This window comes from Scyliorhinus torazame, chromosome 24, assembly GCF_047496885.1.
Source record: "Scyliorhinus torazame isolate Kashiwa2021f chromosome 24, sScyTor2.1, whole genome shotgun sequence".
In the NCBI taxonomy this organism is placed as follows: domain Eukaryota; kingdom Metazoa; phylum Chordata; class Chondrichthyes; order Carcharhiniformes; family Scyliorhinidae; genus Scyliorhinus; species Scyliorhinus torazame.
In genome coordinates, this window is record NC_092730.1 from 39,741,566 (window position 1) to 39,754,012 (window position 12,447).

Below are 12,447 nucleotides of genomic sequence, written 5' to 3' on the forward strand. Positions count from 1 at the left end.
GTCGGACTGTGGCGACTAGGGGCTTTCCACAGTAACTTCATTTGAAGCCTCCTTGTGACAATCACCGATTTTCATTTCATTTCAGCCCGGTGTTCAATGATGGAAATGCAGATTTTGTCAATAAAACGAATTCCCAGCATATTCAGGGACTTTTGTGAATGGACTGATGGAAAACACTTCAATATCATGTCCAAGATATTTCCATACAGTGTGAAAGGCCCCCGCTGAAAGACTGGAATCAACCATCATTTGACAGCAAAAACAAAACCTCCCGGCATCGCAGAGGAATCCGTCGATCATCGGAACACACACTTCACGATGGACATAGTCTGATCATGGAGTTACAGGTTTCTACTCCTGCCTGGCTTAATTCCACAGGAAATAGGGATTATATTCTTTCAGCGAGTCGTGAAAGTATACTTGGAGCAGATTAAAGATAAATTCTTGTGTTGGGATGAGACTATTCCTGGTAGAAAGGTAAACTTTTCAGAAAGTGCCTCAATATTCAGCGGGTCCGTCCATGACAAGACTGAAGAACGATCACTCGTCTATTCAATCGGCGACGTTTGCCTCACTGTGAGACAATATTAACAGAGACAACACCAGGTTAATTAGATTCTGATCACACGGTTATAATAGAACTGAATCATGAAAACCCAGCCTTCACAACCTTGCCCCTCGCCTGAGGTATGGAGATAATGAATGGCTTAGATAGGGTGGACGTAGGGAATTTGTTTCCATTCGCAGAGGAGACTAGGACCCGGGGGCACAGCCTTAGAATAAAAGGGAGTCACTTTAGAACAGAGATGAGGAGACATTTCTTCAGCCAGAGAGTGGTGGGTCTGTGGAATTCATTGCCACAGAGGACGGTGGAGGTCGGGACGTTGAGTGTCTTTAAGACAGAAGTTGATAAATTCTTGATTTCTCGAGGAATAGAGCGGGTAAATGGATTTGAAATCAGCCATGATTGAATGGTGGAGTGGACTCGATGGGCCGAATGGCCTTACTTCCATTCCTATGTCTTATGGTCTTATGATCCTCAGGTTAAATCAGCACCAGCCAGATCTCACCCTCAAAGGGGAAAGCAGCCTATGGTCATCAGGAACTAGAGCGACTTAATTTACTTTAGAACTGGATCAATGTATGACATTTCCAGGATGTGACTTCCTCAGACTGACCAAATGATTGACAGCGTGGAAATTAACGACCATTGAGGAGTTACTGCTACCTGAGGCTTGGCTGGAACGTTGGTTTTAAAGGTTCATCATGAAATCTAGAGATAAAAAGCCGGGTTATCACGAAATCATTAAAATGTAAAAGGAGGCCATTCTGCCAATCGACTCTGCAACGATATTCGGAAAGAGCCTCTGTGTCCCCACCACATCCCTGCAACACCACCCAACTTTCTGAACACCAAGGAACAATTTAGCATGGGCACTCCACCTAACCCGCACACATTTGGACTGTGCGAGGAAATCGCAGCACCCGGAGGAAACCCACACAGACATGGAGAGAAAGTGCAAACTCCACACAGTCAGTGACCAAAGGCTGGAATTGAACCGGATCGCTGGCGCTGTGAGGTAGCCACTGTGATAACGTGCCACCGTATGAGGTCATAACACGTCATATATCAGATAAAGCATGATCTCATTGCAATACGGAGCATATTCGATGGGCTGAATGGCTTACTTATGCTCCTACGTCTTATACCCTGACATTGTGCAATGTTCTGCTATTTGTCTCTAAAATCCTTGTTAAAACAATGTTTAGCGAGTTGGTCACACCGCAGGTGAAAGGTACTGAAGGAGATAGAAAATGGGTGACCAAAAGACAGAGCAAGAGTAGGAAGGCAGTGCAGGTGTCCCCTGCGGTCATCTCCCTGCAAAACAGATATACCGCTTTGGATACTGTTGAGGGAGATGGCTCACCAGGGAAGGCAGCAGCAGCCAGGTTCATGGCACCGTGGCTGACTCAGCTGCGCAGCCGGGCAGGAAGAAGAATGGCAGGGCTGTAGTGACAGGAGACTCAATCGTAAGGGGAATAGACAGGCGGTTCTGCGGACACAATCGAGGCTCCAGGATGGTATGTTGCCTCTCTGGTGCAAGGGTCAAGGATGTCTCGGAGTGGCTGCAGGACATTCTGGGGGGGGGGGGGGGGCGGGGTGAAAAGCCAGCTGTCGTGGTTCACATAGGCACCAATGATATGGGTTAAAAAAACGGGATGAGGTCCTACAAGCTGAATTCAGGGATTTAGGAGTTAAACTAAAAAGTACGACCTCAAAAGGTAGTAATCTCAGGATTGTTACCAGTGCCACGAGCTAGTCAGAGTAAAACAGGGACAGAAACAAAAGGCAGTAAGGGGGAAAGTGTAAGGCAGAGAAGCCATAGTCAAAAATCAAAAAGAGCGACAGTACAAGGTACAGTGACTGAGGGGAGCTCCATGAATAGGACCAGGAATACTAAAAGGAATAAAACGGGAAGTAAAAACATTAATGGTAAGCGACGCCTCAGGTTGTTACATGACTTTATGGGTTCAACCACAAGGAAAATCAGGAGAAAGGTTAAGAGGAAATATAACTTAGGAGAGGCTACTGATCGAGGTGTTAAGATTCAGAACAGAGGTAAAAAAGCCAACATAAGTGTACTTTACCTGAATGCTCGTAGTATTCGGAATAAGGTAAATGAGTTGATGGTGCAAATCATCGTGAATGACTATGATTTAGTGGCCATTACTGAAACATGGTTAAAGGATGGTCACGACTGGGAGTTAAATATCCGAGTATATCAAACTATTCGGAAGGGCAGAGTGGATGGTAAGTGAGGTGGTGTAGCTCTGTTATTTAAGGATGACATCCGGGCAATAGTAAGGGATGACATCGGTGCTATGGAGGACAAGGTTGAATCCATTTGGGTGGAAATCAGGATAGTAAGGCAAAAAAGTCACTGATAGGAGTCATCTATAGGCGAACAAATAGTAACATTATGGTGGGGCAGGCAATAAACAAAGAAATAACTGGTGCATGTAGAAATTGTACAGCAGTTAACATGGGGGATTTTAATCTACATGTCGATTGGTTTAACCAGGTTGGTCAAGGCAGCCTTGAGGAGGAGTTGAAAGAATGTATCCACGACAGTTTCCTAGAACAGTATGTAATGGAACCTACGAGGGAACAAGCGGTCGTAGATCTGGTCCTATGTAATGAGACAGGATTGATTCAGGATCTCATAGTTAGCGATCCTCTCGGAAGGAGCAATCACAATATGGTGGAATGTAAAATACAGATGGAGACTGAGAAAGTAAAATCAAACACTAGTGTTTTGTGCTTATAGAAAGGAGTTTACAGTGGGATGAGAAAAGAACTAGCTAAGGTAGACTGGGAGCCAAGACTTTATGGTGAAACAGTTGAGGAACAGTGGAGAACCTTCCGAGCTATTTTTCACAGTGCTCAGCAAAGGTATATACCAACAAAAAGGAAGGACGGTACAAAGAGGGAAAATCGACCGTGGATATCTAAAGAAATAAGGGAGAGTATCAAATTGAAGGAAAAAGCATACAAAGTAGCAAAGATTAGTGGGAGACTAGAGGACTGGGAAATCTTTAGGGGGCAACAGAAAGCTACTAAAAAAGCTATAAAGAAGAGTAAGATAGATTATGAGAGTAAACTTGCTCAGAATATATAAACAGAAAGTAAAATTTTCTACAAACATATATTTTTTTTTATAGAGTGGCTGAGGTAAATATTGGTCCTTTAGAGGATGAGAAGGGAGATTTAATAATGGGAGATCAGGAAATGGCTGAGGTACTGAACAGGTTTTTTGGGTCGGTCTTCACAGTGGAAGACACAAATAACATGCCAGTGACTGATGGAAATGAGGCTATGACAGGTGAGGACCTTGAGAGGATTGTTATCAATAAGGAGGTAGTGATGGGCAAGCTAATGGGGCTAAAGGTAGACAAATCTCCTGGCCCTGATGGAATGCATCCCAGAGTGCTAAAAGTGATGGCTAGGGAAATTGCAAATGCACTAGTGATAATTTACCAAAATTCACTAGACTCTGGGGTGGTCCCGGCGGATTGGAAATTAGCAAACGTGACACCACTGATTAAAAAAGGAGGTAGGCAGAAAGCGGGTAATTATAGGCCTGTGAGCTTAATTTTGGTAGTAGGGAGATGCTGGAATCTATCGTGAAGGAAGAAATAGCGAGGCATCTGGATGGAAATTGTCCCATTGGGCAGACGCAGCATGGGTTCATAAAGGGCAGGTCGTGCCTAACTAATTTAGTGGAATTTTTTGACGACAGTACCAGTGCGGTAGATAACGGGGAGCCAATGGATGTGGTCTATCTGGGTTTCCAGAAAGCCTTTGACAAGGTGCCACACAAATGGTTGCTGCATAAGATAAAGATGCAGCAAATTGTGTCAAATCATTCCCTATTGTGCAAATGTGTTTCCGGTTGTGGAAATATGGCCCCTCTGAAGCAGAACCTTTCTGCGCCATTACTGAGACGAAATTTAAATTCCAGATTTATTAAGTCTTGCCACCAAGGGTTAGTTCAGACCTCTCTATTCCCAGTCCAGCGACAGAACCTGGTGTTCCTGTTGTCAAAACAGTTCGTTCAGCATCAATATTTTCAGATCATAATATAGACCGCCCAATGTGGGGCTCGAACCCACGACCCTGGGATTAAGAGTCTCATGCTCTGCCGACTGAGCTAGCCGGGCTGGTGCTGCATTAAACTAGCTATTAAACCTCTTCCTGTAGAGAGTAGCTGCGGTGCTCATTCGGAGGGGCAGTGCTAACACAGAATCATAGAAGTTTACAGCATGGAAACAGGCCCTTCGGCCCAACCAGTCCATGCCGCCCAGTTTTTACCATTAAGCTAGTCCCAGTTGCCCGCACTTGGCCCATAACCCTCTATACCCATCTTACCCATGTAACTATCTAAATGTTTTTTAAAAGACACAATTGTACCCGCCTCTACTACTACCTCTGGCAGCCCATTCCAGACATTCACTACCCTCTTGAGTGAAGAAATTGCCCCTCTGGGCCCTTCTGAATCTCTCCCCTCTCACCTTAAACCTATGCCCTCTAGTTTTAGACACCCCTACCTTTGGGAAAAGATGTTGACTATCTACCTTATCTATGCCCCTCATTATTTTATAGACCTCTATAAGATCACCCCTAAGCCTCCTACGCTCCAGGGAAAAAAGTCCCAGTCTATCCAGCCTCTCCTTATAACTCAAGCCATCAAGTCCCGGCAACATCCTAGTAAATCTTTTCTGCACTCTTTCCAGTTTAATAATATCCTTTCTATAATAGGGTGACCAGAACTGCACACAGTATTCCAAGTGTGGCCGTACCAATGTCTTGTACAACTTCAACAAGACGTCCCAACTCCTGTATTCAATGATCTGACCAATGAAACCAAGCATGCCGAATGCCTTCTTCACCACCCTGTCCACCTGCGACTCCACCTTCAAGGAGCTATGAACCTGTACTCCTAGATCTCTTTCTTCTATAACTCTCCCCAACGCCATACCAATAACTGAGTAGGTCCTGGCCTGATTCGATCTGCCAAAATGCATCACCTCACATTTATCTAAATTAAACTCCATCTGCCATTCGTCGGCCCACTGGCCTAATTGATCAAGATCCCGTTGCAATCCTAGATAACCTTCTTCACTATCCACTGTGCCACCAATCTTGGTGTCATCTGCAAACTTGCTAACCATGCCTCCTAAATTCTCATCCAAATCATTAATATAAATCACAAATAACAGTGGACCCAGCACCGATCCCTGAGGCACACCACTGGTCACAGGCCTCCAGTTTGAAAAACAACCCTCTACAACCACTCTCTGCCTTCTGTCGTCCAGCCAATTTTGAATCCAATTGGCAACCTTACCCTGGATCCCGTGAGCTTTAACCTTCTGCAACAACCTACCATGCGGTACCTTGTCAAAGGCTTTGCTAAAGTCCATGTAGACAACGTCTACTGCACTGCCCTCATCTACCTTCTTGGTCACCCCCTCAAAAAACTCAATCAAATTTGTGAGACATGATTTTCCACGCACAAAGCCATGCTGACTGCCCCGAATCAGTCCTTGCCTCTCTAAATGCGTGTAGATCCTGTCTCTCAGAATACCTTCTAGCAACTTACCTACTACAGACGTTAGGCTCACCGGTCTGTAGTTCCCAGGCTTTTCCCTGCTGCCCTTCTTAAACAAGGGCACAACATTCGCCACTCTCCATTCTTCAGGCACCTCACCTGTGGCTGCCGATGATTCAAATATCTCTGTTAGGGGACCCGCAATTTCCTCCCTAGCCTCCCACAACATCCTGGGATACATTTCATCAGGTCCCGGGGATTTATCTACCTTGATGTGCTTTAAGACTTCCAGCACCTCCTCCTCTGTAATATGCACACTTCTCAAGACATCACTATTTATTTCCCTTAGTTTCCTAACATCCATGCCTTTCTCCACCGTGAATACCGATGAGAAATATTCATTCAAGATCTCACCCAACTCTTGTGGCTCTGCACATAGATGTCCTTGTTGATCCTTAAGATGTCCTTGTTGATCCTTAAGAGGCCCTAGTCTGTCCCTAGTTACTCTTTTCCCCTTTATGTATCTGTAGAATCTCTTTGGATTCTCCCTTGCATTATTTGCCAAAGCAATTTCATGTCCCCTTTTTGCCCTCCTGATTTCCCTCTTAACTCTATTTCGACAATCTCTATACTCTTCAAGGGATCTACTTGATCCCAGTTGCTTATGTACGTCATATGCCTCCTTCTTCTTTTTGACCAGAGACTCAATATCTCGAGTCATCCAGGGTTCCCTACTTCTACCAGCGTTGCACTTCACTCTAAAGGGAATGTGCTTACCCTGCACCCTGGTTAACACATTTTTAAAAGCCTCCCATTTACCAGCCGTCCCTTTGCCTGCCAACAGTCTCCCCCAATCTACCTCTGCAAGTTCCTGTCTGATACCATCAAAATTGGCCTTGCCCCAATTAAGAATTTTAACTCTTGGGCCAGACCTATCATTCTCCATAGCTATCTTAAAACTAATGGAGTTATGGTCACTTGTCCCAAAGTGATCCCTCACTAGCACTTCTGTCACTTGCCCTTCCTTATTTCCCAAGACGAGGTCAAGTTTTGCCCCCTCTCTAGTCGGTCCATCCACATACTGAATGAGAAATTCCTCCTGAATACACTCAACAAATTTCCCTCCATCCAAGCCCCTAATGCTATGGCTGTCCCAGTCAATGTTGGGAAAGTTAAAGTCCCCTACTACTACCACCCTATTATTCTTGCAGATATCTGTAATCTCCTTACATATTTGCTCCTCAATTTCCCGCTGACTATTTGGGGGCCTGTAGTACAGTCCTACCAAGGTGATCTCTCCCTTCTTATTTTTCAGTTCCACCCATATAGACTCAGTGGGCGAACCCTCGGATATATCCCCTCTAAGTACTGCCGTGATGTTCTCCCTAATCAAAAACGCCACTCCCCCTCCTCTCTTACCTCCTGTTCTATCCTTGCTATAGCATCTGTACCCCGGAACATTGAGCTGCCAGTCCTGCCCCTCCCTTAGCCATGTTTCAGTCATAGCTATAATATCCCAGTCCCATGTGCCCATCCATGCCCTGAGTTCATCTGCTTTGCCCGTCAGGCCCGTTGCATTGAAATAAATGCAGTTTAATGTAAACCTTCCTTGCTCTCTGCCCTGCTTTCTCTGGTCATGCTTTACACACTCTCCCTTCCTGCCTTTTGTTTCTGTCCCCACTGACTTCCTACATCGGTTCCCATCCCCCTGCCACATTAGTTTAAACCCTCCCCAACTGCACTAGCAAACACACCCCCGAGAACATTGGTTCCAGTCCCACCCAGATGCAGACCGTCCGATTTGTACAGGTCCCACCTCCCCCAGAACCGGTCCCAATGTCCCAGGAATTTGAAACCCTCCCTCTTGCCCCATCTCTCAAGCCACGTATTCATCCTAGCTATCCTGTCATTCCTACTCTGACTATCATGTGGCACTGGTAGCAATCCTGAGATTACTACCTTTGAGGTCCTACTTTTTAGTTTAACTCCTAACTCCCTAAATTCAGCTTGTAGGACCTCATCCCGTTTTGTACCTATATCGTTGGTGCCTATATACACCACAACAGCTGGCTGTTCACCCTCCCCCTCCAGAATGCCCTGCAGCCGCTCCGAGACATCCTTGACCCTTGCACCAGGGAGGCAACACACCAACCTGGATTCTCGTTTACGTCCACAGAAACGCCTGTCTATTCCCCTTACAATTGAATCCCCTATCACTATAGCTCTGCCACTCTTTTTACCGCCCTTCTGTGCAGCAGAGCCAGCCACGGTGCCATGAACCTGGTTGCTGCCACCTTCCCCAAAACGGTAAATCTGTTTTGGAGGGAGATGACCGCAGGGGATCCCTGCACTGCCTTCCTACTCTTCCTCTGTCTGTTGGTCACCCATTCCCTATTTGCCTCAGTAATTTTAATCTGCGGTGTGACCAACTCACTGAATGTGCTATCCACAACTTCCTCAGCATCGCGGTTGCTCCAAAGTGAGTCCATCCGCAGCTCCAGAGCCGTCAAGCGGTCTAACAGGAGCTGCAGTTGGACACACTTCTTGCAGATGAAGGAGTCAGGGACACCAGAAGGGTCCCTGACTTGCCACATCTCACAAGAGGAGCATGACACGGGTCTGAGCTCTCCTGCCATGACCTCAACCTGAAGTTAAATTTGAACTACACTACACAGCTAAGAGAAAGTCAAAGAGAGAGAAATCACTTACCAGCTACAAGCCAATCACTTACCTGCTGGCTGTGATGTAATTGCTCCCGAGGCTCCCTCACAGGTCTGCTTCTCTGCACCTCCTTTAGATGAGCACCAAATTCCCTTAACTAGTTAATTAATTTACTTAATTAATTGGATTTTTTGGGGGGGGGGAACTCAACCCCAAACATCAAACTCCAAAAATAAAACACAGCCCTCACTCACCTCTTACCCGAACTCAGTCTTACCCAAACTCAGATACACTCTGTTTGCCTCCAGGACTCTGTTTCGAAAGGCACTTCAGCCACACCCTTTGTATCCTTCCTGATATACAGTCGGCCAATAGGCCTGCTCCCGAAACTGATCTCCCGAAACTAACAGCTGACCTGCAAGGTCTGGAAGTTGTTAAGCAGTACTTACCTCACCCACGCCGCGACCTTTTAAACTCTCCGCTCCGACTCGCAGCTCCCGCGCTTTTTCAAACTCCCGCGCTGTTTCCAAGGTCCCGGCTCTCTCTCTCTCCCGAACAGCTGACCTGCAAGGTAAGGAAGTGGTTAAGCAGTCCACGTTGGGCCGAATGGCCTCCTTCTGCGCTGGATATTCTACGATTCTATGATCCAAGGATGTTGATGCGGTGGAGACCTTCTGCCAAACTGCCCACTGCTGACACCATGTAGAAATGCTGGTCTCTCAATGACTGGCGACCAAGGAGTTGGAATAAAAATAACTGATTTAATAGTTGAGCAGCGGCTCCTGGCTTGTGCTCTGACCGCGATCCGGGGAACTGCCGGAATCCCGACACGTGATCATGTTAGTTGCGTCATCACGTGACCTTTCGGTCTGCACAGGTCTCCCTCTGTAATTTCTTGATTCATCATTTTAATTTTCTTCCAGACTCGGAAGTGTAGTGCTGCTGCATTTGAATTTCTAATATATTTCCAATGTAACTGATGTTGTTCCACAAACTATTTAATCAGTGGAATTGTGCGTTTAGGGAGCTGAGGTTTTCGAGTCTCTCAAGGATTCTCTCCAAATCCAAAGGTCATTTCCCACGAAGATTCAACCCCTCCTCACATAAACCCCGGGGCCCCGTTGATCGTTTGAATGCAATAACTTCCTGGAGTTATTCCAGGCTGGTTTTAGAATGTATTCTATCGACCAAATTACTAACGAATGGCATACCAGACACAGCTGCGATGGCCAAGTGGTTAAGGCGTTGGGATTGAAATCCAATGGGCGTTTCCCGCGCAGGTTCGAGTTTTGTTCGCAGCGACTGTGATTCGAAATGTTTGTTCAACTCGGCGGACAAGCCGCTGACTCCGGAATGAATCGGAATTCTGATTGGCTGCAAATAAACAGTTGGAACTTTCATCGAGTTCAGTCCGATATTTAACATTTTTTGGGGGAAACTGAACGAAATATAAAGATGGAAACGTGGTTTGATTTCATTCAGCTGCATGTATATCTCTGTAAAAAGATCGTGGCAGAAATAGAACATATTTTACCTCTCTATCTGTTTCGTTGTTTCTTTCTCTCTCCCTCACTCACTGTTTTTGTGCTTCTCCGGGGACTGATTGGATACACAGTGAAACTCAGCCCCATCTCACCCCAACTCTTTTGGACAAACACGTCCTGGTGATGGACGGTCCTGAATCAGTGGAAGAATCGACAAACTATTCCATTCTTGGCTCAGTGAGAAGTTCCATTCCTGGTTGTGAGGTGGCTCTGAGATAAAGGGATCGAGAGAGAACGAGGTGACTGCAGTCTGACTCTTACTCTGAAAACCAGTTAGTGCGCCCTTGTACAAAGTGGATGTGTCTGAGAACGGGAGGAAAGCAGATCATGGGCCTGTGATTGATTTTATTGAGCCGGACCTGGAAAAGTGAAGCAGACTTTTAACCAGTCAGCGCCTGTGTGTGAGCTGGGAAGGAATGACGGCTGACATTGAGACAGTTCAGAGTGAATTGTTACAGCAAATCAAATCTTCAAGAGGTGTTGGTATATTGTTTTCAGAGAAAATGTCATAATTTCTTAAAAGATCAGTTGCGCGTGTTTTTGTTTTGTTCGGTAATTTGGGGAATCTGTTTGCAGCGGGTGCAGTTTGGAAGGAAAAGCCCATCCCATCAGGGCAGGAAATGTTGGGAATGGACCGGAGTGAAACATTCCCAGACCATGTCCAACATGTTTCTCCTCAGCATGAAAACTCCCCGCGGAAAGACTGAAACAGACACTCATTTGATCACATCATGATTAACATCACTCACACCTTAACCATGAGACCACTGGGGAAGTCATGATGGCTTCGAATTTCTCCTAAAATGCCAACTGAACCCACTGACTGGCAGAATGACATAAACACGATATTGCCGACGCGCAACCACAGGCCGACTTGTCGAGTGGTGAAATCTGACATCACTGCTTCTGATCATCACCAGAACAGAGAGATAAATGTCACATTGTTCATTCACATTTCTGATTTATAATTGTGGGGAAACTGATGGGCTTTGGGACGCAATTAAAAGTTGTTTTAAGTGAGATCAAATCAGCGGCTGGCTCGTTGGTCTGGGGAGACCTGAGCCACACACAGCAGCAGAGACTGCAGGTAGAGAATGACTCGAATATTCACATGTCACACCAGAGAACACATCGGAGAACACTTCAGCAGTCAAGGGCATCCAGCTTCTGATCTCGGGGAAAGCGTTCTCCAAGGCAGCCTTCAGGACGCGCGACAACGCAGAATCGCCGAGCAGAAACTTATAGCCAAGTTCCGCACACATGAGTACGGCCTCAACCGGGACCTTGGATTCATGTCGCATTACATTCGCCCCGCACCATCTGGCCTGGGATTGCGGAATCCTACCAACTGTCCCGACTTGAGACAATTCCCACCTCTCTAACCTGGGGTTACCCCTATCTACGGATCTGTAAAGATTTAATTACCTGCAAATGCTCACATTCAAAGCATTCTCTTACATCTTTGACTTTGTCTATATACATGTTTCCGGAACATATCTCTTCATACACCTGAGGAGGGAGCAGCGCTCCGAAAGCTAGTGTTTGAAACACACCTGTTGGACTTTAACCTGGTGTTGTCAGACTTCTTACTGCGCACATCAGAGACTGACAGATAAAGATTCATTCACCACCCAAATGCCTATATGGCCCTCCCCCAACGGACACACAAGCGCAACGCCACTGAAAGTTTTGTCATGATTCTGATATGCAGACGTTTTACGGAAATTGGCAAACAACAGAATGATTTTCTCCACTCAATAACAATATCAGAGATTGATCATTACAGATTTAGTTCCACCTTCACACAGAATTTCAGAGAATGAAAGATACTGAATGAATGACAGACTCTCATACAGTCCCAGAGACACTCACAACGCGATTTAACTGAATCCCAAAGACAGAGTGTTACAGTAGATGTGCAACAATCCTAGGAATTACCGGAATATTACAAATATGGAATAAATCTGACTCTGTCATACAGTGTCAGAGACTGAAATATACATGAATTATATTTCAAAATTGATTGCATTTAGCAGGGTGGTAGTGTCAAATAACCCAATGGAGCGAATCCTCAATGTGAAGATGGGGCCTTGTCTCCACAAGGACTGTGCAATGGTCACTCTGAACATATA

The 12,447-nt window shown here is 45.7% G+C and overlaps 1 non-coding gene across 1 annotated transcript; it reads right to left on the reverse strand.

Moving 5' to 3' along the window:
- Window positions 1-4,649: 4,649 nt before the first annotated feature.
- Window positions 4,650-4,722, reverse strand: trnak-cuu (transfer RNA lysine (anticodon CUU)). Its single transcript has one exon. It is a non-coding gene; the product is annotated as a tRNA-Lys (tRNA).
- Window positions 4,723-12,447: the final 7,725 nt, after the last annotated feature.